We start from the raw sequence: 25,716 nt of genomic DNA on the forward strand, positions 1-25,716 counted from the left end.
AGAAAAAGAAAATAAGGCCGGGCACGGTGGCTCATGCCTGTAATCCCAGCACTTTGGGAGGCTAACACGGGCGGATCACCTGAGGCCAGGAGCTCAAGGCTAGCCTGACCAACATGGCAAAACCCTGTCTCTACTGAAAATACAAGAATCAGGCCAGATGCAGTGGCTCACGCCTTGTAATCCCAGCACTTTGGGAGGCAGAGGTGGGTGGATCACCTGAGGTCAGGAGTTCAAAACCAGCCTGACCAACATGGAGAAATCCTGTCTCTACTAAAAATATAAAATTAGCCAGGTGTGGTGGTGAATGCCTATTATCTCAGCTACTCGGAAGGCTGAGGCAGGAGAATCACTTGAACCCAGGAGGCGGAGGTTGTGGGGAGCCACTGCACTGCAGCCTGGACAATACAGCTAGACTCCATCTCAACAACAACAACAAAAAAAAGAAAGAAAGAAAGAAAGAAAAAAGAAAATATGTGTGTTAAAACTATTACATTGTATTGCTTCATGAAAATATTTGACAAATGGAGGAGGCAGGGAACATGTACACAAGTCAGGTGAAAAATATGGAAATGTCAGGGACAGGCGGGGGGAATAATCCAAGGCTGAAATTCAAAGGAAAAAGTGCTGGAAAAGGATTTGGGGTGGCAGCAGGCAATACATCATATGGCAGTGTAGCTGGTATTAGAAAACAACACCAGAAAATGAAATAATCTTCTTTATACATGCCAAGGAAAAGTCCTTTGAGCTACTTAGGCATCAGTATGTTGAGTCTTGCAAGTGAGACCTCAGCTAAATGAGTGTGGTGGAATCATCAGGAATGGCCTGTTTCGATCATTTACACTGAACTTCTACACACCTTACCTATTGCCTGGTGTTCTCGCTGGATTTTACTAATTTTGTGACTGATACACCAGAGGCTAACCCTGACTATGCAAGCTTAGTAGTTAAGTAAGTTATGAACTGGCCATCTGTGTTTTCTGCTTAAGCCATTGAGAGGATCTGAAAGGTAGAAGAGACCTTCAAGGGCACCAAGTCCACCTACCGATGCCAGGGGTGGACTCTGTTAACTCAGTGATTCCTCAACCTTTGCAAGTGCCCGAAGTAACAGGAAACTAACTACCTCGAAACAGTATGTAGTAGGCTGTTTCCTCCTCCCCTCTATCCAACAGTCCCATTTTTATACCTTAGAACCTGTGATGTCAAGTCAAAAACACTCGTCTTCAACTTTTCATGTATCTGTCAGTAATAGTTTATAGCCCACAGAATAAAATAAATAGCTATAAGTTCATACTAATAAAACAAATAATTGAATGAATAAAGAAATGGGAGAAAAATGACAATACTTTTTTTACAGTAGAATTTCCAGTAATAGATGTAAACGGAATGGTAGAAACAAAAAATGACCATTTGGTAAACACCACATTAATAAGTGTTGGAGGCAAAGTAGATGCTAAATTTGATTAAAAGACTTGCATAGTCTCCAAGTATCTCCCCACAATATATTAACATTGGTTAATTACAAAAGGAAACAGCAATTTTACAGGGGTGAAACCTGGTCAAGGATCTCTATAAAACCCTTAAGCCAAGAGAGCAAACTTATCCCAGATAATGTGATTTTTCTGACATGATACACAGAGCAGGGCACCTAACTCCTGTGGATTACTGCCAAAAATGCATATCCTAATTTAAACATGAGGAAGTACCAAACAAGCCCAATTTCAATAGCCAGGCACAGTAGCTCACACCTGTAATCCTAGCACCCTGGGAGGCTAGGGTGGGAGGGTCCCTTGAGGCAAAAAGCTTGAGACCAATCTGGGCAACACGGTGAGACCCTGTCTCTACAAAAATTTTCTTAAAAACTAACTTCAGGGACATTCTACAAAATAACGGACCAGGATTCTTTAAAACTGCTAATGTCATGAAAGGCAAACACTGAGAAACTATATTGAAAGAGAACTGTGGAACCGTTCAACACTGAGGAACTGTATGAACTCTGGAGAGATCAAGGAGAAGTGACAACTAAATGCAACGAGGGGCCAGGCACGGTGGCTCACGCCCGTAATCCCAGCACTTTGGGAGGCCGAGGCAGGCAGATTACCTGAGGTGAGGAGTTCGAGACCAGCCTGGCCAACATGGCAAAACCATCTCTACTAAAAACAAAACAAAACAAAACAAAAAATACAAAAATTAGCTGGGCCTGGTGGCAGACACCTGTAATCCCAGGTACTCAGGAGGCTGAGGCAGGAGAATTGTTAGAACCCGGGAGGTAGAGACTGCAGTGAGCCAAGATCGTGCCACTGTACTCCATCCAGTCTGGGCAACAGAACAAGACCCTGTCAAAAGAAGGAAGGAGGGAGGGAGGGAGGGAGGGAATGCAATGAGGTATCTTACATTGAATGCTGCACCCAAAAAAGGACATTAGTGTGAAAATTGGCCAAATTTGAGTTACATCTTTAACATAGTTAATAGCACTGTGTTACTGTTAATATCCTGGTTTTGATTATAATACTAAGGTTACATAAGATAACATTTGGGGATGTTGGGTAAAAGGTATAAGAGGATTCTCTGTACTATTTTTGCAAGCATGTTATAAATATCAAATGATATCCAAATAAAAAAGAGACAAACATGTAACTATCACAGCTTAGAGCCCATACTCCTGTTCCCACGACGCTTTTTCTCCCTAACAGCTCAACTTTTAAATAGAGCTTTTATAGATAAGGAATGGATTTCACAATGTTAACGATGTTGATCACTCAGTTCTTTTTTTGTTCTTTTTTTTTTTTTTTTTTTTTTTTTTGAGATGGAGTCTCTGTTGCCCAGGCTGGAGTGCAGTGGCCCAATCTCGGCTCACTGCAACCTTTGCTCCCTGGTTCAAGCGAGTGTCCTGCCTCAGCCTCCCGAGTAGCTGGGACTACAGGTGCACACCACCACACCCGGCTCATTTTTGTATTTTTAGCAGAGACAGGGTTTCACCATGATGGCCAGGCTGGTCTTGAACTCCTGATCTCGTGATCCACCCGCCTCGGCCTCCCAAAGTAATGGGATTACAGGCGTGAGCCAATGCACCCAGCCTGATCACTCCGTTCCATAATCCTAAGGTTAGCCTTTGTGTTTTTCATTATAATTTGAAATTTCTTTGATTTTATTAAAGCCTCACTACAGAAAAAAATTGAAAAGCAACAGATGTAGAGAAGGAAAACCAGAAGAAACACCCCAAATCGTCTACTCAGGAGAAACTAGTATGTAATCAGCCAGGTTCCTTTTTATTTTATTTATTTTATTTTATTTTTTTGAGATGGAGTCTCGCTCTGTCACCCAGGCTAGAGTGCAATGGTGCAGTCTTGGCTCACTCTAACAGCCACCTCCAGGGTTCAAGAGATTCTCCTGACTCAGCCTCCCAAGTAGCTGGGACTACAGGCACACACCACCTAACCCGGTTAATTTTTGTATTTTAAGTAGATACGGGGTTTCACCATGTTGCCCAGGCTAGTCTCAAACTCCTGATCTCAGGTGATCTGCCCACCTCAGTCTCCTGAAATGCTGGGATTACAGGTGTGAGTCACAGAGTCTGGCTTTTCTTTTTCTTTTTTTTTCTTTTCTTTTTTCTTTTTTTTTTTTTTTTTTGAGGTGAAGTCATGCTCTGTTGCCCAGGCTGGAGTCCATTCTCAGGATCTCAGCTCCCTGTAACCTCTACCTCCTGGGTTCAAGTGACTCTTGTGCCTCCTGAGTAACTGGGATTATAGGTGTGCACCACTACACCCAGCAAATTTTTGTATTTTCAGTAGAGAAGGGGTTTAATCATGTTGCCCAGGCTGGTCTCAAATTCCTGAGCTCAAGCAATCCACCCTACTCGGCCTTTCCAAAGTGCTAGGATTACAGGTGTGAGCCACAGTACCTGGCCTGATATATATAAAAATATATATATATATATATATATAAATTGAGATGGAGTCCCGATCTGTTGTCAAGGCTGGAGTGCAATGGCCTGATCTCAGCTCACTGCAACCTCCGCCTCCTGGGTTCAAGCAATTCTCCTGTCTCAGCCTCCCAAACAGCTGGGATTACAGGCACACACCTCCACGCCCGGCGAATTTTTTGTATTTTTAGTAGAGACAGGGTTTCACCATGTTGCCCCAGCTGGTCTTAAACTCCTGAGCTCAGGCAATCCACCCACCTCGGCCTCCCAAAGTTCCATATTTTTTTAAAATCACTGTTCACTCAAGTACGTGAACCTGGCTGGGTGCAGTGGCTCACACCTGTAATCCTAGCACTTTGGGAGGCCAAGGCAGGGAGATCACCTGAGGTTAAAAGTTCGAGACCAGCCTGGCCAACATGGCGAAACCCTGTCTCTACTTAAATACAAAAATATTAGCCAGATGTAGTGGCGTGCGCCTGCAATACCAGCTACTCATGAAGCTAAGGCATGAGAATCGCTTGAACTCGGGAGGCGGAGGTTGCGGTAAGCCGAGGATGTGCCCCTGCACTCTGGTCTGGGTGACAGAGCCAAACCCTGTCTGTTAAAAGACTAAAAATAAAAAAACCTGGGCTCAAGCAATCCTCCTACCTCGGCTTCCCAAAATGCTGGGATTACAAGCAAAAGCCACCATGCCTGGCCAACAGTTTTTAACACCAAAAGCATAAGTACCCAAAGAAAAAGATAAACTGAACACAGCCAAAATTATGAGACCATAACTAACAGAATAAAATATTTGCAAACCATACATTTGATAACGAACTTGTGTGTAGGACACATAAAGTACTATTATAATTCAATAATAAACAGTCAATGGCTCAATTTATTTATTTATTTATTTATTTTATTTTATTTTTTTTTTTTGAGACGGAGTCTCGCTCAGTCGCCCAGGCTGGAGTGCAGTGACGCGATCTCGGCTCACTGCAAGCTCCGCCTCCCGGGTTTACGCCATTCTCCTTCCTCAGCCTCCCGAGTAGCTGGGACTACAGGCGCCCGCCGCCACGCCCGGCTAATTTTTTGCATTTTTTAGTAGAGACGGGGTTTCACTGTGTTAGCCAGGATGGTCTCGATCTCCTGACCTCCTGATCCGCCCGCCTCGGCCTCCCAAAGTGCTGGGATTACAGGCGTGAGCCACCGCGCCCGGCTAATGGCTCAATTTAAATATGAATAGACAGTTCTCCAAAGAAAACATACAAATGGCCAACAGGTACATGAAAAGAAGATAAATATCCTTAGCCATCAAGATGCCAGTTTACCACCCACTAGGAGGGCTAGAATTTTTAAGATGGACATTAACAAGTGTTGGCCAGGATGTAGAGAAACTGGACCTTTCTTTTCTTTTCTTTTCTTTTTTCAGGAAAAATTGTGTATATTTATGCTCAAGTTTGATGAAAAATGGATAATTCTGCAGAAGAATTACAACTGGAAGAAAAAAGGCTATTATATCTAATGGTAATAAACGAGGGAACTTAGCAAGTCCTGTTTGTTCAGATTCTTCTTGGTGTCCCTGTGTGATATTCCTTCCCTGCCTCAGCCTCAGGGAGAGTTGCTTGAACCTGGGAGGCAGAGGTTGCAGTGAGCTGAGATCGCACCACTGCACTCTAGCCTGGGCAACAGAGTGAGACTCCATCTCAGAAAAAAAAAAAAAAAGAATGAATTATATAGTATACAAATCATATCTCAATGAGATGGGGGGAGCCAGTCATCAAAACTCATTGGATAGTATACTTGTGATCTCAGTATTCCACAATATGTAAAATACACTTCAAAAACTAATGCCACGTGGCCGGGCATGGTGGCTTACGCCTGTAATCCCAGCACTTTGGGAGGCCAAGGCAGGCAGATCACCTGAGGTCAGGAGTTCGAGACCAGCCTGGCCAACATGGTGAAACCCTGTCTCTACTAAAAATATAAAAATTAACTAGGCATGGTGGTGGGCACCTGTTATCCCAGCTACTTGGGAGGCTGACGCAGAAGAACTGCTTGAACCCAGGAGACCAAGATTGCAGTGAGCCAACACGGTGCCATTGCACTCCAGCCTGGGTGACAGAGTGAGACCTGATCTCCAAAAAAATAAATAAATAATGCCACCTGCATAGCGTGGTAAATATAGCTAATAATAGTGTATTGTGCACTGCAAACTTGCTGAGAAGTGTAAATTTCAAATGTTCTCACCACAAAAGTTATTTGAGGTAATAAATATGTAAATTAGATTAATTTTCCACATTGTATTCCTGAAAATGCAATGTTGTTTTGTACCCCATAAATACACACAACTATTGTTTGTCAATTTACAATAAAAATAAACTTTAAAAATAATTCTGCCATTCAAAATGAGTGGGTGTGGTTGGGTACAGTGGCTCACACCTGTAACCCTGAAATTTTGGGAGGCCAAGGTGGGCAGATCACTTGAACTCAGGAGTTTGAGGCTAGCCTGGGCAAAAAAGTGAGACTCCCTGTCTCTACAAAAACTGTAAAAAATTAGCCAGGCATGGTGAAGAGCATTTGTGTTCCCAGCTACATGGGAGACTGAGGTGGGAGGATCACTTGAGCCGAGGAGGCAGAGGTTACAGTGAGCTGAGCTTGTGCCACTGCACTCCAACCTGTGTGACAGAGTGAGACTCCGGCTCAAAAAAAGAGAAAAACAAAAGGGGTGGGTGGACACATGTGTATAAACTATACACACGTAACTGTAGAGATACTTGTATGTATATAGCCTATACCTAGAAGCATACCCACAAAACTATCAAGACTATGCACCTGTGATATATGAAACTAAGATTGAAAGAAGGGAGGAACAGGCATACAGGGGAAATTTCCTTTTTCTTTGTACCCTTAATTTCTTTCAACAGTGTTGTCTTTCACAATTTATAATCTTTTTTTTTTTTTTTTTTGAGACAGGATCTCGCTGTCACCAGGCTGGAGTGCAGTGGTACGATCCCAGCTCACTGCAACCTCCACCTCCTGGGTTCAAGTGATTCTCATGCCTCGCCTCCCGAGTAGCTGGGATTACAGGTGTGCGCCACCACAACCAGCTAATTTTTTTATTTTTAGTGAGACAGGGTTTCACCATGTTGGCCAGGATGGTTTCAATCTCCTGACCTCATGATCTGCCCACCTTGGCCTACCAAAGTTCTGGGATTACAGGCATGAGCCATTGCGCTGGCCAATTTATAACTATTTTTATTTTTATTTATTTATTTTTGAGACGGAGTCTCACTCTGTCGCACCCATTCTGGAGTGCAGTGGTGTGATCTCGGCTCACTGCAACCTCTGCCTCCTGGATTCAAGCGATTCTCCTGCCTCAGCCTCCTGAGTAGCTGGGATTACAGGTGCCTGCCACCATGTCCAGCTAATTTTTTGCATTTTCAGTAGAGATGGGGGTTTCACCATGTTGGTCCGGCTGGTCTCGAACTCCTAACCTCAGGTCATCCACCCATCTTGGCCTCCCAAAGTGCTGGTATTACAGGTGTAAGCCACCGCACCAAGCCCTATAACTATTTTAAAATAAATTCATTGAATTTCCTTTTACTTAATTATTTATTTGCTTTTTAAGAGACAGGGTCTAGCTCTCTCACCCAAGCTGTAGTGAACTGGCAAGATCATAGCTCATCACAGCCTTAAAATCCTGAGCTCAAGTGATCCTCCCAGCTCAGTCTCCGAAAGTGCTGACATTACACCGTGAGCTTCCAGGCCGAGTCCAGATTTCCTTTTAAATCATTCTGATTAATTTGCATTTTCCTTCATAACAAATTAATTTTGACTACACTTTGACACGTTTATGAAACACACAAGAAAAAAGTGAGAACGGCTGGGTGCAATGGCTCACGCGTGTAAGCCCAAGAGTTTAGGATGCCAAGGTGGGTGAACTGGTTGAGCTCAGGAGTTCGAGACCAGTCTGGGAATCATGAAAAAACTGTGTCTCTACAAAATATACCAAAATTAGCCAAGTGGGGTGGCACACGCCTGTAATCCCAGCTACTCGGGAGGCTTAGGCATAAGAACTGCTTGAACCTGGGAGGTGGAGAATGCAGTGAGCACACCTGTAGTCCCAGCTACTCAGGAGGCTGAGGCATGAGAATCACTTGAACCTAGGAGGTGAAGGTTATGTTGCACTGAGCTGAGATCGTGACACTGCACTCCACCCTGGGTGACAGAGCAAGATTCTTGTCTCAAAAAACAAATAAGTGAGAAGACAAGATGCTTTTTCATTTCAGAATTCAGCAAATCACATTTCTTTTTTTTTTTTTTTTTTGAGACGGAGTCTCGCTCTGTCACCCAGGCTGGAGTACAGTGGCCAGATCTCAGCTCACTGCAAGCTCCGCCTCCCGGGTTCACGCCATTCTCCTGCCTCAGCCTCCCAAGTAGCTGGGACTACAGGCGCCCGCCACCTCGCCCGGCTAGTTTTTTGTACTTTTTAGTAGAGACGGGGTTTCACCGTATTAACCAGGATGGTCTCGATCTCCTGACCTCGCGATCCACCCGTCTCAGCCTCCCAAAGTGCTGGGATTACAGGCTTGAGCCACCGCGCCCGGCCAAGCAAATCACATTTCTTGGGCAGTGAATTTAACCGAGTTTTCTGAAAAGTCAGGACAGAAATAAATTTTTTCCTTTCTCCACCTTTGGAGGAAAACACGGTATTTATACTGTCTTTTATTTCTGACCATGAATACCACATCAATTAATCTTCAGTATTTCCCCATAGAAATTCTATTGAGCAGAAATGAGCTGTTAGACCTCATAGTATAATGGTGTCATGTGTGATAATGTATAGCATCTTAGAAAATGTGGACCAACTAAATCAGCATGGTCAGCATGGTCCTAGGTTGTTTTAGTGAAATGATCAAATATCAGAGGCTTTAAATAAACCCTGGACAGGTGGATTAAATTTCTGATGAAATGTTCCAACCTTCAGTTCAGCTATTTTACACTAGCCATTAAATGAGAGCATAAACCAGATTTCATGGGTGGAGGGACAAAATTAACATTTTGAAATAGCTTCTACTTATCTTAATCAGCAAATAACCTTCAAATAAGGTTCACCAAAATACTTCAACCCAGTAATGTTTTGTGATTGCTTCCCCATTGCTCTATTATACCACTACTTTTTTTTTTCTTGTTGTTTTTGCAATGAGCCAATGATTAAGGCATTCTTTTATCTTTCATTACCTGATACCACCTGGGGTGGATGCAGCAGATCAATTTAATCTCTGAATTTACTCAACTACAGTATTTTTTCCAAACTGCTAATCTCCTCCAGTTAGGAGCTTTGGACAGTCTCCAACAAAGACTCCAACAGTTAAACAAAGATTGGACAACCTACCTGAAACTTACTGAAATTTAGCATCAGTTACCCAAATCAACTGACCTTCAAATCAAAACATTTTATTACAAAATGGAACAAGTAGTCTATGCAATCATCATCAAAAAGAAAAACAACTTTTCTGTAGGTTTGGGTTCTTTTAAGTGTAAAATGTTGGAGAAAAACTAATCAAATTAAAATAAATGTATTAAATATGTATCTTGATTTGCCATAACAATTAATTACAGAGAATATCAAGGCTGGCCCAATAATTTGAGAAAGTAGTTTTTCCTTTATACCAAGATGTCGTTACACAAATGTTGTAGTTCTGACTTAACTGACTAAAGTTAAACTAAATGTGTATGAATTCAATTATTCAGTAAATAGATAAATGTATTGAGTTGTAAACACAAGATATTCTGTTAGACACTATGGAGAACAAAAAGGTGAATACTACTCTACCCTTAAATGATTTGAAACGAATAATAAAAGCAGCCGGGAGCGGTGGGTCATGCCTGTAATTCTGGTCTGAAGTGGGCAGATCAGTTGAGATCAAGAGTTTGGGACCAGCCTGGGCAACATGACGTAACCCTGTCTCTATGAAAAATACAAAAATTAGCCAGGCATGGTGGTGTGCACCTGTAGTCCCAACTACCTGGGGGACTGAGGTGGGAGGATCGTTTGAGCCTGGGAGGTGAGGCTGCAGTGAGCCGAGATCACGCCACTATACTCCAGCCTGGGTGACAAAGTCAGACTCTGTCTCATAAACAAAACAAAAACAAAAAAGACACACACATGGAATAATAAATGCAACTAAAAACCTAACCAAATTAACAGGCTATAAAGGACTTTATTTTTTAGTTTTGAGACAGGATCTCACCATGTTGCCCAGGCTGGTCTCAAACTCCGGAGATCAGTGGATTCTCCAACCTTAGCCTCCCAAACTGCTGGGATTATAGGTGTGAGCCACTGCATCTAGTCAGTTTTTAATTTTATTTTATTATTATTTTTGAGACAGGATCTTTTCTCTGTCAAGCAGGCTGCAGTGCACTGGTATAATCATTACTCAATGCAGCTTTGTACTCCAGGACTCAATCCATTCTCCCACCTCAGCCTCCTCAGTAGCTAGGACTACAGGCACACGCCACCACACTTGACTAAGCTTTGTATTTTTTTGTAGAGATGAGGTTTCACCATGTTTCCCAGGCTGGTGGATTTATAGTGATAACAAAAACAATAACAACTATAGCTGCCATTTGTTGAACATCCACTATATGTGACATAAATTCAATTATAAATTGTGTAATGTATCATACAAACTTTGGGTTATTGTTCCCATTTTACAAATTATGAAAATAAATCTCAGAGAGTTCAACTAAATTTCCCGAGGTCACAGTGAGTAAATGGAAGAAGCAGAGTTTAAACTAGGACTGTGTGACATTAAAGGTCATGCTCCTTCCATTGGTGATGCTAACACCACAAGGAGAAACAGTTAACATTTTTAAATGAAGGCAAGGCGCAGTGGCTCATGCCTGTAATCCTAGCACTTTGGGAGGCTGAGGCAGGTGGATCACCTGAGGTCAAGAGTTCTGGACCAGCCTGACCGACAGGAATAAACCCTGTCTCTACTGAAAATATGAAAATCAGCCGGGCATGGTGACACATGCCTGTAATCTCAGCTACTAGGGAGGCTGAGGCAGGAGAATTGCTTGAATTCAGGAGGCAGAGGTTGCAGTGAGCCGAGATCGCGCCATTGCACTCCTGCCTGTGCAACAAATGCGAAACTCTGTCTCAAAAAAAAAAAAAAAAAAAAAAGAATTAAAATTAAATAAATAAATAAAAATTATCAGGTAAAAAATGTTTTTTCTTTCTAAAATACAAAAAAAAAAAAAAAGCCCAGATATTTAAGATGTTTATAACCTAGTAAAACCTTTCTTATGTGTTTTTTACCTAGAAGAAATCATGCTGAAGATACCTAACTTGCAACATCACCATTAAATATATCCAGTTTCAAATATGTTCATCCCTGTCTACCTTTTTTTTTTTTTTGAGACAGAGTTTCACTCTTGTTTCCCAGGCTGGAGTCCAATGGTGGGATCTCGGCTCACCACAACCTCCGCCTTCCAGGTTCAAGTGATTCTTCTGCCTCAGCCTCCGGAGTAGTTGGAATTACAGTCATGCCCCACCACGCCCAGCTAATTTTTTGTGTTTTTAGTAGAGACAGGGTTTCTCCATGTTGGTCAGGCTGGTCTCGAACTCCTGACCTCAGGTAATTTGCCCACCTCGGCCTCCCAAAGTGCTGGGATTACAGGCGTGAGCCACCGCACCCAGCCGCCCTACCTTTATCTTTGCAACTGAGTTCTACAATTCAAATGAACTATCGACTGTAAAATTATTTTTCATATTGATGATATTCTGGTCTTTATAACAAAATCATTAATTCTAGAAATGATGTACTTTATAAATGAAAGAGGAAAGAGAGAAATTTTGTTATTTTCAAGACTTAAAATCTTATTTAAGGCTGAGAATGGTGGCTCACACCTGTAATCACTCTCAGTACTTTGGGAGGCGGAAGCAGGAGGAATGCTTGAGGCTATGAGTTTGAAACTAGCTTGGGAAACAGAGCAAGGCCCAGTTTCTAATAAATTTAAAGGTGAGCCGGGCACAGTGGCATGTGCCTGTAGACCTAGCTACTCAGGAGGTTAAGGTAGGAGGATTGCTTAAGCCCAGGAGTTTGAGGCTGCAGTGAGCTTTATCATGCCACTGCATTCCAGCCTGGGCCACAGAGTGAGACCCTGTCTCTAAAAATAAAAACATAAAAACAAAAAACTCCACACGTTTTATTTAAGATATGCTTCATCAAGGCCAGGCGTAGTGGCTCACACCTGTAATCCCACCACTTTGGGAGGCTGAGGCGTGTGGATCACATGAGCTCAGGAGTTCAAGACCAGCCTGGCCAACATGGTGAAACCTCGTCTATACCAAAAATACAAAAATTAGCCGGGCGTGGTGATGTGCGCCTGTCGTCCCAGCTAGTTGGGAGGCTGAAACAGGAGAATCACTTGAACCTAGGAGGCAGAGGTTGCAGTGAGCCAAAATCGCGCCACTGCACTTTAGCCTGGGCAACAAAGTGAGAGAGTGAGTCTCTGTCTCAAAAACAAAAAAAGAAAAGAAAACAACAACAACAACAAGATATGCCTCATCACAAGTTAATAAAAACAGAAGTGACATTATCAAAAGGAATAGTCTCTTTTGAATATAGTCTTATATTTCTCAATAAGGCTATCAAGTGAAGGCTTTAGCCTTCTTAGTAGCTAGGACTACATAAGTGTACTACTGCACTTGGCTGAAATCCACTTTTTTTGAAAGTTCACTTAGTAAATATATATATATATATATTTTTGAAACAGAGTCTCATTCTGTCAACTAGGCTACAGTGCAGTGGCACGATCTCAGCTCACTGCAACCTCCGCCCCCCAGGTTCAAGTGACTCTCCTACTTTAGCCTCCCGAGTAGCTGGGATTACAGGCACACGCCACGATGCCTGGCTAATTTGTGTATTTTTAGTAGAGACAGGGTTTCACCATGCTGGCCAGGGTGGTCTCAAACTCCTGACCTCGTGATACGCCCACCTCAGCCTCCCAAAGTGCTGAGATTACAGGCATGAACCACCACACCCAGCCTAGTTCACTTAATATTTTTACAAACATATATTACGCTTTTGCTTGTAATTATAATCACTATTTAAAAATTACTAGCAAGGGCTGGGTGCGGTGGCTCACGCCTCAGCACTTTAGGAGGCGGAGGCAGGCAGATAACAAGGTCAGGAGTTCGAGACCAGCCTGGCCAACATGGTGAAATCCTGTCTGTACTAAAAATACAGAAATTAGCTGGGCATGGTGGTGGGTACCTGTAATCTCTGCTACTCGGGAGACTGAGACAGGAGAATCATTTGAACCCGGGAGGCAGAAGTTGCAGTGAGCCGAGATTGCACCATTGCACTCCAGCCTGGGAGACAGGGTGAGACTCTGTCTCAAAACAAACAAACAAACAAAAAACCAACCAGCCAAACAAACATTACTAGTCAGGCAAGGAGCTCATGCCTGTAGTGCCAGTACTTTGGGTTTGCTTGAGCCCAGGAGTTTGACACCAGCCTGGGTAACTTGGCGAAACCTCATCTCTACCAAAAATATAAAAATTAGGCAGGTCTGGTGGTGCACACCTGTGGTCCCAGCTATTTGGGGGGGCTGAGGTAAAAGATCAATTGATCCGGGAGGTCAAGGCTGTAGTGAGCCATGATCACACCACTACACTCCAGCCTGGGCAACCAAGCAAGACCTTGTCTCAAAGAAAAAAAAAAAGGTAAAAACAAAACACAGTATGCCAAGCTGCTCTAAACATTTAATTTTTTTTTTTTTTTTTTTTTTTGAGACAGAGTTTTGCTCTGTTGCACAGGCTGAAGTGCAGTGGTGCAATCTTGGCTCACTGCAACATCTGTCTCCCGGGTTCAAGCAATTCTCCTGCCTCAGCCTCCCGAGCAGCTGGGACTACAGGCGTGCACCACCATGCCCAGCTAATTTTTGTATTTTTAGTAGAGATGGGGTTTCTCCATGTTGGTCAGGATGGTCTTAATCTCTTGACCTCATGATCCACCCGCCTTAGCCTCGCAAAGTGCTGGGATTACAGGCATAAGCCACTGCACTTGGCCCAACATATTTTTTACTTTGGGTTTTTTCATTTTTTGAGAAGAAGTCGCCCAGGCTGGAGTGCAGTGGGCATCTTGGCTCACTGCAACCTCTGCCCCCTGGGTTCAAGCAATTCTCCCACCTCAGCCTCCTGAGTAGCTGGGACTACAGGTGACCACCACCACGCCCAGCTAAGTTTTGTATCTTTTTTTTTTTTTTTTTTTTTTCAGTACAGATGGGGTTTCGCCTTGTTGGCCAGGCTGGTTGAACTCCTGACCTCAAGTGATCCACTGCCTCAGCGCCCCGAAGTACTGAGATTACAGGCATGAGCCACTGCGCCTGGCATTCATTCATTCATTCATTCATTTTACAAAAGTTTATTCTTAAATGTACAACAGCTCCAAGACAACACTGAATTCCAGCTATAGGTGGTAAAAGATGTTACGGCAGGGAATACAGGTGTTTCAATATGGATGAAATAAAGGGTCACCATTTCCTCAGGCACAAGGAGCAGCTCACTTTTTGGCAGATTTCTTAATTCCACCTGTGGCCAGGGGCCCTTCCCCACTGCCTTCGCATTTAGCTCCTTGAGTTTCTTCTGCTCCTCTTTTTGTTTCTGCTTGAAAGCCTTATCTTCCTCATCCATCTCCTTGGCCTGCTTCTTAGGCTGTTTCAGGGCCTTCTTCTTGCCACCTTTGCTGCCGGACATAGTGCCTGCCGTCCCTTCCCCACCCATGGCCTTTATGTTTTTTTTTTTTTTTTTTTTTTTTTTTTTTTTTTTTTTTTTGAGACAGAGTCTTGCTCTGTCGCCCAGGCTGGGGTGCAGTGGCCGGATCTCAGCTCACTGCAAGCTCCGCCTCCCAGGTTTAGACCATTCTCCTGCCTCAGCCTCCCGAGTAGCTGGGACTACAGGCGCCCGCCACCTCGCCCGGCTAGTTTTTTGTATTTTTTAGTAGAGACGGGGTTTCACCGTGTTAGCCAGGATGGTCTCGAACTCCTGACCTCGTGATCCGCCCGTCTCGGCCTCCCAAAGTGCTGGGATTACAGGCTTGAGCCACCGCGCCCGGCCCTTTATGTTTTATAAATATATACAGATGGGGTTTTGTCACATATATATATATATATATATATATATATAAAATAACTAAGCTCATAGAATAAGTTTATTGTTTAATATCTGGTTTCCTAGAATTATGAAAATAATCTATAAGCAAATTCATGTGACATCACTAAATTTTACATATAGATGATAAAAACTTCAGAAAGACAGAAAAGGAGTTACTATTTAAAACTGTGGGCCAACACTTGAGGAGGCTAAGGCAGGAGGATTGCTTAGGCCCAGAAGCTCAAGATCACCCTGGGCAACACAGTGAAACCTGGTCTCTGCAAAAAATTTTAAAAATCAGTCAGGCTTGGTGGCACACACTTATCATCCCAGGTACTCAGGAGATTGAGGTGGGAGGATCACATGAGCCCAGTAGGTTTTGGCTGCAGTGAGCAGCAGCTACACTCCAGCCTGGGCGACAGAATGAGACCCTGTCACACAAAAAAATAAACAAACAAATAAATGAAACTACAGGCCAGGAACGGTTGCTCAAGCCTGTAATCCCAACACTTTTGGAGGCCAAGGCAGGAGGATCACCTGAACCCAGGAGGTGGAAACCACCCTGGGCAACATTTTGAGACTCCACCTTTATATTAAAAAACAATTTTTTTTTAAATTAAAAAATAATATGGCCAGGCATGGTGGCTCATGCCTGTAATCCCAACACTTTGGGAGACCGAGGTAGGCAGATCACCTGAGGTCAAGAGTTGGTAACCAGCCTGGCCAACATGGTGAAACCCTGTCTCTACTAAAACTACAAAATTTTTCCAGGAGAATCACTGGAACCCGGGAGGCAGAGGTTGCAGTGAGCCAAGGTCACGCCATTGCACTCCAGCCTGGGTGACAGAGAGAGACTCCATCTCAAAAAAATAAAAATAAAATAAATAAATTAAAAACAAAAAACAAAGAAGTGAGACAGCAAGCTAGTTCTCTTTTTTCCTGTTTTCCTGAATAGCCACAGAGTTCATCCAATACTGTTTAATACTGTTTACTAAAGAATTCCCTATTTTCTCTGGGTGTGGTGACATGCACCTGTAGGCCCAGCTGCTTGGGAGGCTGAGGCAGGAGAATCACTTGAACCCAGGAGGCAGAGGTCACAGTGAGCTGAGATCGCACCACTGCACTCCTACCTGGGTGACAAAGGAAGACTCTGTCTCAAATAAATAAATAAATAAAAAGGACTCTGTTACCTCTGTTTCCCACATTCTCTTCCATAGGCCATTTTGGCTGATAAATCTTACCATCAAATCTTTGAAAATATTATTTATATATATATGCGCACATATACTTTTTGGACATTGAAAGACATTCCATTGTTAAAATCATTATCACTTAAAAATGAATTAAAAAGGCCAGATGCAGTGGCTTATGCCTGTACTTTGGGAGGATGAGAAGAATGGATTGCTTCGAGCTCAGGGGTTCTAGACCAGCCTTAATGGAATTTTAAAACATGGCGAGCGAAACCCCATCTCTACAAAAAATACAAAAATTAGCTGGGCGTGGTAGCATGTGCTTGTGATCCCAGCTACTTGTGAGGCTGAGGCTACGGAATCACTTGAACCCAGGAAGCAAAGGTTGCAATGAGCCGAGATTGCACCACTGCATACCAGCCTGGGGGACAAAGTGAAACCTGTCTCAAAAAAAAAAAAAAAAAAAGAATTAAGGTTCAAACAAAAATTAAATAAAGTTATTAGTTGTCTCCTTTTGTCTGGCTTATGAGAATATATTCTAGTCAGTAAATGGGGAGTTATACAGTAAGGAAAGTACAACTCAGAAACAGTATGAATCCGACACTATCAAAATACAAACACCATACCAGATGAGCCAAAGTATTCAAGATACAAGGCATATGTTCTTTTGTGGACTAGGAAGAATTCAAGACTTTTTTTTTTTAATAGCCTGGATGAAATTTTCCTTAAACCCATCCAACTCCATTTGGCTTTTATTCACTTTGATTCTCTGTTTGGGGTCATTCCTAGAAATCACAGAATGGATATGAATCTTGAATAACTGTAAATATACATGCTCCAGTGATAAACGAATGCCTGCATATGAGCTGGCTTAGTGAGAACTCAGCCCTGAAATCCAGTCTGATCATCTCCAGGCAAAATGCTGTATTACAGTTTCTGGGTATACAAACCAGAAGCCCACGTGTGTCTTTGATTGTGTGAATAAACACTGATGGATGGGCACACGTCCTTAACAGTTTTTGCCAGTTTATGGCAAAATGAGTTCAATAAAGACCATGTGCTGTTATAAAAACTAAATTATTAAATTTATATGACCTTCCCGTGTTCTCATATTATCTTCTTCCCATTTTAAAAAGGTAAAGCTGGTATCCCTTTGTGAATACTTTCAACACCCACTCTGAATTTTTTCCTCACTGGCCCATTAAATCCAGAAGTCTGGGATTCGTTGCCTGGGACTATAAGTAACTATCAAAATCGCATGGCTTTTTTTTTTTTTTTTTTTCCCTGAAGGATGGCCAAACTTAGTATTTGATCTAGTACTTAAATTTGCAACATGTTGCTACAAGTAATGGAATGTTGCATTATAACCACCTATTGAAAAACTTTAAAGAAATTACTTGCCTGTAATCCCAGCACTTTGGGAGGCCGAGACGGGCGGATCACGAGGTCAGGAGATCGAGACCATCCTGGCTAACACGGTGAAACCCCGTCTCTACTAAAAAATACAAAAAACTAGCCGGGCGAGGTGGCGGGCGCCTGTAGTCCCAGCTACTCGGGAGGCTGAGGCAGGAGGATGGTCTAAACCCGGGAGGCGGAGCTTGCAGTGAGCTGAGATCCGGCCACTGCACCCCAGCCTGGGCGACAGAGCAAGACTCTGTCTCAAAAAAAAAAAAAAAAAAAAAAGAAATTACTTTACCAATGATTTATTTTACTAACTGAAACAAAATTATAGATAAATAAGCAGAAGAAAATTTTAGCAACGATGTCATCTTTCATTTATAGCGTTTTTTGTTTGTTTGTTTGTTTGTTTGAAAGGGAGTCTCCCTGTATCGCCAAGGCTGGAGAGCAGTGGCACAATCTCAGCTCACTGCCACCTCTGCCTCCCAGGTTCAAGCGATTCTCCTGCCTCAGCCTCCTCCCAAGTAGCTGCAATTACAGCACCTGCCACCACACCTGGCTACTATTTGTATTTTTAGTAGAGACGGGGTTGGCCCCATTTGGCCAGGCTAGTCTTGAACTCCTGACCTCAAGTGATCCTCTTGTCTCTGCCTCTCAAAGTGCTGGGAATACAGACATGAGCCACTACACCTGACCTATTTATAGCTTAATGGAATTTTAAAATAAACGAGATAACACAATTGTATTTAATTTAGTAATTTTGACAGGCGAGGGTGGCTGTAATCCCAGCTACTCAGAAAAATGAGAAAGGACAATAGTTTGAGCCCAGGAATTGAAAACCAGCCTAGGCAGCACAGCAAGACCTAAGTTCAACAAACAAACAAACAAACAAACAACAAACAAACATAACCAGAGTATAATTTAGTCCTTTTAAACCAGCACTAGTCTAGTATATATAAAAATAATTTATAGGCTGGGCATGGTGGTAAATGCCTGTAATCCCAACAGTTTGGGAGGTTGATGTGGGCGGATCACTTGAGGCCAGGAGCTTGAGAACAGCCTGGCCAGCATGGCAAAAACTTCTCTCTACTAAAAATACAAAAAAAAAAAAAATTAGCTGGGCGTGGTGGCACATGCGCGTAATCCCCAATTACTCAGTAGGCTGAGGCAGGAGAATCATTTGAACCTAGGTGGTGGAGGTTTCAGTGAGCCAAGACTGCGCCACTGTACTCCAGCCTGAGCGACAGAGTGAGACTGTCTCAAATAAATAGATAGATTCGATAAAAAAAAATTTATAAATGAAGGGAATAGTTCTCATATTAGGAAACTTACCCTAGATGTTTTCCTTCATCACCTCAGCAATTTTTGCTTGTTTGTTTCCTTTAAAGCACGTAACTGCAATCTGTCATTTCTTCGTTTGTCTTTAATTTTTTGCCTATTTCTCTCAGCAGCATTTAATCTCCTTGAGGTCTCACATTGATTTTTGTTGTTGTTGTTGTTGGAGACAGGGTCTCAATCCCTGCTCACTGCAGCCTCAACCTCCTCGACTCAAGAATCCTCCCACCTCAGCCTCCCAAGTAGCTGGGATTATAAGCACAAGCCATCATGCCCGGCTAATTTTTGTAGAGACAGGATTTCGTCATGTTGGCCAGGGTGGTATAAAACTCCTGAGCTCAAGCCATCTGCCCGCCTGGGTCTCCCTAAGTGCTAGGAGCATAGGCATGTACCATGGTTCCTGGCCCACGTTGGTCTTATTTACCATAGTGGCTCCAGCATTTAGTATGTGCTCAAAAAACATTGTGTGAATGTTAATAACACTGTTTTTCAGAAAGGGGTGCTTGTTGAACATCTAATATGTGCTAGGCAATGATACTAAATTTGAGTATCACTATGTCATGCAAATCAAGATCATGAATAAATGTGATTCATTTATGATGTGGTTCTCCTTTTAAAATGTGTTTCAAAAAGATTATAAGTATAGCCATAAGAAAGCATCCTGTCCTCTCTCCTAGTAAGTTATAGGCCCCACAGTCCCCATCCACCCTACCACTACTTTTTTTTTTTTTTTTTTTTTGAGATGGAGTCTTGCTCTGTCACCCAGGCTGGAGTGCAGTCGCACAATCTCAGCTCACTGCAACCTCCACCTCCCGGGTTCAAGCGATTCTTCTGCCTCAGCCTCCTGAGTAGCTGGGACTACAGGTGTATGCCACCACACCTGGCTAATTTTTGTATTTTTAGTAGAGACAGAGTTTCGCCATATTAGCCAGGCTGGTCTCAAACTCCTGACCTCGTGATCCGCCCGCCTCAGCCTCCCGAAGTGTGGGAATTACAGGCATGAGCCACTGCACCCTGCCTTTTTTTTTTTCTTTTGTTCTTGAGATGGAGTTTCACTATTGTTGGCCAGGCTGGGGTGTAATGGTGTGATCTTGGCTCACCACAACCTCTGTGTCCCGGGTTCAAATGATTCTTCTGCCTCAGCCTCCCGAGTAGCTGGGATTACAGGCACGCACTACCACGCCTGGCTAATTTTGTATTTTTAGTAGAGGCGGGATTTCTCCATGTTGGTCAGGCTGGTCTCAAACTCCCGACCTCAGGTGATCCACCCGCCTCGGCCTCCCAAAGTGCTGGGATTACAGGCGTGAGCCACCGTGGCTGGCCTGAAGATCAAAATGACATTTGGAGGGCTCAAACAAACCAAATTGTAGCAGACCCCAACACCAAAAGGTTTTCATTAATGAAGAGAAATATCCATGGTGCATTATCTCTTTATAAGAAAATCTATGATAAGCAAACAAACAAATAAGCAAACCGCACTGGACATATTTTTGAAAATAGTGACACCTCCTTAAGAGCCTCAGGCAGCTCCTTCAGGAGGTATTCCAGAAGAAGGCATTGTTATCGTGGGAGATGACAGCTCCTAGCATGTTATTGTCCCTGAAGAACTTTCAGTGGGACAAGATGTGGAAGTGGAAGACAGTGGTATCGATGATCCTGACCCTGGGTAGGCTTAGGCTAATGTGTGTGTCTGTCTTTTAGTTTTTAACAAAAACCAACTTTTTTTTTTTTTTTTTTCAGACAGAGTTTCGCTCTTGTCACCCAGGCTGGAGTGCAATGGTGCGATGTCGGCTCACTACAACCTCTGCCTCCTGGGTTCAAGTGATTATCCTGCCTCAGCCTCCTGAGTAGCTGGGATTACAGGCATGCGCCACCACACCCGGCTAACTTCTGTATTTTTAGTAGAGACAGGGTTTCACCTTGTTGCTCAGGCTGGTCTTGAACTCCTGACCTCAGGTGATCCGCCTGCCTCAGCCTCCCAAAGTGCTGGGATTATAGGCGTGAGCCACTGCGCCTGGCCACAATCACTTATTTTATCATTACGGACACATAGTTATTTATTTTACACCTTGGATTGTACATCAAGGTATAAATGCCTTGATTTATAAATCAAGGTATAAATGTTTTTTATTTTGTTGCTTAAATTGTTTTAGTTTTAGCCAGTTGAAATGATAGTTGATTTTGTTGTCATTGTTATTGATTTCTTTAAGTTTTCTTCTTCCTACATAGCTCCTGTTTCCTCCAATTTCTATTTTTCTATGCATGTGTTTATTATATCCTTCATGGCCGGGTGCGGTGGCTCACGCCTGTAATCCCAGCACTTTGGGAGGCTGAGGTAGGTGGATCACGAGGTCAGGAGATCGAGACCATCCTGGCTAACACGGTGAAACCCCATCTCTACTAAAAATACAAAACAAAACAAAACCAATTAGCTGAGTGGTGGTGGGCACCTGTAGTCCCAGCTACTCAGGAGGCTGAGGCAGGAGAATGGCATGAACCCGAGAGGTGGAGCTTGCAGTGAGCTGAGATCTCACCACTGGACTCCAGCCTGGGCAACAGAGTGAGACTCTGTCTCAAAAATAAATAAATAAATAAAATAAAATAAAAAAATAAAAAATATCTTTCATATTAGACATTTTCCTCAAGTGTTTGAATATCTTTAGTGCTCTGCATATTTGAAGTGAAGGGAATAAAAAAGCCAGTGTGTTGGCCTGGCGTGGTGGCTCACGCCTGTAATCCCAGCACTTTGGGAGGCCAAGGCGGTGGATCACCTGAGGTCAGGAGTTCGAGACCAGCCTGCCCAACATGGCGAAACCTTGTCTCTACTAAAAATACAAAAAATGTACCGGGTGTGGTGGCGCATGCCTGTAATCCCAGCTACTCAGGAGGCTGAGACAGGAGAATTGATTGAACCCAGTAGGCAGAGGTTGCAGTGAACTGACATCACACCCCTATACTCCAGCCTGGGCAACGAGAGCAAAACTCTGTGTCCAAAAAAAAAAAAAACAAAACCTGATGTGGGACCCTCTGAGCCTAAGAGGAACCTACTCACTTTATGCATCCCTGCCAGTGAAATGCGTATCTTGAGTCACTATTCTCATGACTTAGCCCTCAGCTGACCATGACTGGTCAGCCTTCCAGACAAGACTCTGTAGAACTTAATCCTAGAGGTGATGAAGACCTAGTTGCCACCTCTCTACAAAAAGAAATAGGGGATACAGGGAAAAGAAGGTGGGGTGGTGGTGTTTCATCATTCAATTGATATATGTGGTCACCTAAATAGTAATGTAGCTATTAGAGGAAATCATTCCTGCCTACAGCTGATGCATCCCATTACGGAGACTGCAGCTTGGATCTTCAGAGGCTCAATATCCCCCTTTGCTGTTTAGAGGGCAAAGTGTTGAGATAGACTTTCAGTGGCTGGACTGGGGATGGGGTGTTCCTTAAACAGCTTACAAACCATTTTTTTTTTTTATTTCAGTATTGCACTTTCAGTTTCAGGAGTACTTGGAGGCAATTTTTGCTTGTTTGTTTCCTTTAAAGCATATAACTGCGATCTGTCATTTATTCGTTTGTCTTTAATTTTTTGCCTCCCTAACTGCTAGGATTTTTGAAGATACTATGATGTATATTGACTAAACTCTACTCTTTCCCTCCCTGACAATACTGTGATGAAGACCAAGCAGCCATGAGGAGGCCCATGTGGAAGTAGACAAAGAGCCTTTACCAACAGGCCAAGGCTGAACTCCCAGAAGACCCGGCCATGTGAGGGAGCTCCCATAGAAATAAAATTTCTATGTCGACTTAGGCAACTCCAGCTGATGCAATATGGAAAAAATATCAAGCTGTTCAGCTGAGTTATTCTTGATTTCCTGATCACAAATCATTAGCAAAATAAAACTAAGTTAGTAAGTTTTGGGTAATTTGTTGCACTGCAAGAGAAAACCAAAACAACGCCTTTTAAAAAATTTATTTTCAGTTGGGCGCGGTGGCTCATGCCTGTAATCCCAGCACTTTGGGAGGCCAAGGCAGGCAGATCACAGGGTCAGGAGATCGAGACCATCCTGGCTAACACGGTGAAACCCCTTGTTTAATAAAAAATACAAAAAATTAGCCAGGCATGGTGGCATGCGCCTGGAGTCCCAGCTACTCAGAAGGCTGAGGCAAGAGAATCGCTTGAACTGGGAGGCGGAAGTTGCAGTAAGCCAAGATTGTGCCACTGCACTCCAGCCTGGGCGACAGAACGAGACTCCATTTCAAAAAAATAAATAAATAAAAATTCCTTTTCTGTATTTTAATATGCTATGGCTGCTGCCCTAACAAAACACCATGAACTGGGTGGCTTAAACAATTAATTATCTCACCGTTCTGGAGGCTGAAAGCTCAATGTTAAGGTACTGGCAGGATTGATTTGATTCTAGGGCCCCTCTTCTTGGCTTTGCAGATGGCCATGTTCATTCTGTGTCTTCACATGGTCTTTCGTCTGTTCTCACACATCCCCAGTATCCCTTTGTGAGCCCAAATTTCCTCTTCTTACAAGGACACCAGTCAGATTGTATTAAGGCCCATCCTAAGAGCCTCATCTTAATCATTTTAACTCTTTTTTTATTGATTTTTAAAACTTTTATTCTTCTGACATAGGGTCTCTCTTTGCTATACATTATAGGCTATAGTGTAGGGGCATGATCTTGGCTCACTGCAACCTCCACCTAGCTTGTTCAAACGACTCTCATGCCTCAGCCTCCTGAGGAGCTGGGATTACAGGCACGTGCAACCACACCCAGCTCATTTTTGTATTTTTAGTAGAGACAAGGTTTTACCATATTGGTCAGGATGGTCTCGAACTCCTGGCCTAGAGTGACCTGCCCACCTCGGCCTCCCAAAGTACTGGGATTACAGGTGTGAGCCACCATGCCCTGCCCACTTTAACTCTTTAAAAGCACTTCCAAATACGGTTACATTCTGAGGTACTGGGGATTAAGTCTTCAACATATGGATTATGGGATTAATACAATTCAGACTATAAATTATGGATTAAGGAGTTTCAAAATAGAGCAAAATTACATATATGTGTTTAATGTACCATTTTTTTTTTCCCCAGCAGTCCCTGGTTTGTTTTCCCACATTACGAACTCAGTGCCCAAGTGCCCATGGATTCAAAACAACACACCACAACATAATGAGCCCCTTTAAAATGGCCTTTAAGCCTAGTTCATTTTACCCTTTATATTGAACAGGGCATCTGTTTAATGAACACCAAGCATAAGGCAGAAAATATGGTATACAAGATGAAAAAGGAAGTTTGCCCATAAATCACGTGGGTTGAACCAGTTTTTTAAACAATGGATAAAGGGCAAATAATGTTTATAGTCGTTCTGGAATCACAAATCTGGGAAAATTACCCAGTAAAAGCACTGCAAAAATAAAAGCCTTCTGAGTGCTTGTATGTGACACCTGCTAGGCCAATTTATTAGTAATATTAATAAAGTCAATTATTTGATGTTATACAGTTAGCTTTCTGTTTTGATTGCTTATTGCTGCAAACGAAAAACTTTAGAGGCTTAAAGCAATAACAACCACTTGTTACCTTTCAATTATGTGCGTTATCCTGGCAGTTCTGTGGGTCTGGCTTTTGGGTGATTGCAGCCATTGGTCAGTCATTGGGCCTGAAGTCACCTGGAAGATCCATTAGGATAACTTCTTCTATCCATGGGGCCTCTCCCTCATGGTCCCTCTCTCAGGATAGCTGGACTTCAACATGGTGGTTCAGAGCACTCCCAAAATTGCAGAAATGGTAGCTGCCTGCGATCAGATATCACAGAACATGACTTCCTCTGCCTTCTACTGTTTAAAGCAAGTCAGAGACCAGCATCAATTCACTATGGGAGGAGACTCCACAGGGTGTGACTATCAGGAGATGTGGTTCACGGGGCCCATTGTAGAGGCCAGCTGTCCCACGCTCCTTCTGGACATTTTGGGTAAATCACTTCATCTTTTTGAGCTGGGGCAACTGCAATAGTCTCCTATTTGCTCTCCCTATTCTACTTTTGCCCCTCTTCAGTCCATTATCTTCTGCAGACAGACAGATCCCATAAAACATACGTCAGGATCAGGTGTGGTGTCTCACACCTGTAATCCTAGCACTTTGGAAGGCTAAGACAGGAGGATCACTTGAGGCCAGAAATTCAAGACCAGTCTGGGCAACATAGTGAGACCCCATCTCTATGAAACTAAAAATGAAAATAAAATTATCTGGGTGTCATGGTGCACACCTATATTCCCAGCTACTAGGGAGACTGAACCAGGAGGATAACTGGAGTCCAGAAGTTGGAGGCTGCAATGAGCTATAATTGCACCACTGCACTCCATCCTGGGTGACAGAGAAAGACCCTAACTCTAAAATAAATAAATAAATAAATAAAAACCTCTGATCAATCGGCTCTCAGGTCAAAACCCACTGCTGCTTCCTGCTGAGAATAAAGCTGAAGTTAGTTCCTGCAACTTCCCACATGGTCCTCCCACTCTTCCCTCTATCCCACGCCATCCTCCAATCTTATCTTCTATTCCTTTCTTGTATTTCACTCTATGCAGCCACACATTCTTGTTCCTCATAAGGACTCCAGGTTCTCCTCCCTCCATCTTTTCACTTGCTGTTCCCTCTGCTTGGAATGCTGTTCCCTGCATATTACCCACTCACTCCCTCATCTCCTTCCAGTCTTTACCCA

The 25,716-nt window shown here is 43.1% G+C and overlaps 1 long non-coding RNA gene and 1 pseudogene across 1 annotated transcript in view; one reads left to right on the plus strand and one right to left on the minus strand.

Annotated features, from left to right (window-relative positions):
* The window catches only part of LOC102115862 (uncharacterized), a 200,218-nt gene that overhangs the window by 89,571 nt on the left and 84,931 nt on the right, over nt 1-25,716 (plus strand). The gene's annotated exons all lie outside the window — the stretch shown is intronic.
* Nucleotides 14,479-14,672, minus strand: LOC135969883 (translation machinery-associated protein 7-like; annotated as a pseudogene).

The sequence above is a fragment of the Macaca fascicularis genome, chromosome 3, assembly GCF_037993035.2.
Source record: "Macaca fascicularis isolate 582-1 chromosome 3, T2T-MFA8v1.1".
Classification (NCBI taxonomy): domain Eukaryota; kingdom Metazoa; phylum Chordata; class Mammalia; order Primates; family Cercopithecidae; genus Macaca; species Macaca fascicularis.